The sequence below is a fragment of the Conger conger genome, chromosome 5 (genome assembly GCF_963514075.1).
Source record: "Conger conger chromosome 5, fConCon1.1, whole genome shotgun sequence".
Lineage (NCBI taxonomy): Eukaryota > Metazoa > Chordata > Actinopteri > Anguilliformes > Congridae > Conger > Conger conger.
The window spans coordinates 60,675,995-60,677,664 of record NC_083764.1 but is presented as its reverse complement, the minus strand read 5'-3'; the positions used below and the strand labels follow the sequence as shown (position 1 = coordinate 60,677,664).

Here is a 1,670-nt window from a genome sequence, read left to right as displayed (position 1 = left end):
TGAATATACTGTACAAGAAATGAGTGAAAGCATCATTGTCAATGGAATATATTTTCACATTGGCGAGGAAAATGTAATTATACATGTAATTTGCAAATATACAGTTGTAAGCATATATTGCAGATCCATGTAAGGCGATTCTATATAAATGTGACATTTCCATAAACCATATGATTCCTTAATTAGTCAACCGCTGCAATATGAATCTAATAGCAAGCCGGCTATTATTTTGGTTTCGTTTTACATTCAATGTTACTAGCTAACATCTCCATATAATTTAAGTTGTTATGCATTACTTTTACAAGAAAGTAACGTTAATAACGTAAGCCAAAGACACGACTAATCACAAATAGGTAGCTGTCTCTAGATGCAATGATGGTGTGTTAATATCGCATCGTTGACGCGATATTTGAGCAAGCTAGGGTAGCTACAAATGCGTGTTACCGTACAAACGACTGTTTAGACAGTTAACGAACTAAACTAAATTCAAGTTAAATCTCTAAACTATACATTTTCCTAAATTGCATTTGTCAAGATCGCGGCCTGATCTGCCATTACTACATTTTTACTAGCTAACTAGCTAGCTATATTTTCACAGAAAGCTTCTAGCTCCCACGCTCGCAGTCAGCTAATAAGATAACGTCGTCGTAGCTAGTCAGTCGGGAAACATTATTTCTGGAATACTATTTAACATTCCACTTACCCTGTATATATTTGTGTTTTATTTGAATTATAAGCAGATGGGAGCTGTTGAGAGTGCTTGACAGAAAACCTTCGTCTACATCACAGTCAACACGGCACCCTCTGGAAACAAGACGGACGAAAACCACAGCATCCGCACCACAACAACGTCATGACGTAATCACCCATCATAGAAAAGGAACTGGCGCAACGCTAGGTGGGAGGAGCCAGGGCGCGAAGACCGGAAAAAACTAACTTGAAACTGCGTCTTTTGCGCATGCGGAGAGGACTCCGCATTGTTGTTGGTAAATAAAAGAAACCAATGTACAATTTACAATGGTGCAGATAGATAGCATTCAGAATAACCAGGGCTGTGTCTCAAGTGGTCCCCTGGAAATAGGCTATCACCATATTTTATGCACTATTCTGACTAGTGCACAATTTCAGGCACAGCCTGAATGATGATATAAGTAATGGATAAAAAGCCAAGTTACATTCAAAGAGTATGTACTCTCTATACACCTGCAAGCGCATGCTTCATAAAATCTGTATTGCCAGCAATTCAGATAAAACATGAAGTTTTACGGCTGGTTTCATTATAGTCAAAGACCCAAGGACATTCAGCTGTGTCCAGGACAGTTCCCGTAGTGTAGTGGTTATCACGTTCGCCTAACACGCGAAAGGTCCTCGGTTCGAAACCGGGCGGGAACATCTGCTTTTTGCCTTTCACCTTTTCATACCACAAACCAAAGTTTTTTGTGTAGGTAAGAACAAAGCATTTTACCTTGCAGTTGTATAATTTGTACAGAAATCATACAAGTGAACAAGGTTAAGGACTAAAATGGCACAGAACATTACCCAAGACTAACAGCAGATGGAGCCAACGTTCCATGATACCTGGAGACAAACCGGAAGAAACAGGAGGAAATATTTGGAGGTTTATGTACACAACATTATATTTCCATAACGACACAAAAGTGTGCTATACT

General features: G+C 39.1%; 1 protein-coding gene across 1 annotated transcript in view; it reads right to left on the bottom strand.

Annotated features, from left to right (window-relative positions):
* LOC133128134 (mitochondrial fission factor-like) overlaps positions 1 to 844 on the bottom strand; it is a 14,651-nt gene extending 13,807 nt beyond the window's left edge. Inside the window, exon 1 of the mRNA XM_061241439.1 lies at positions 704 to 844. The gene's annotated coding sequence lies outside the window, so the exon portion shown is untranslated. The remainder of the gene's footprint in view (positions 1 to 703) is intronic.
* Positions 845 to 1,670: the final 826 nt, after the last annotated feature.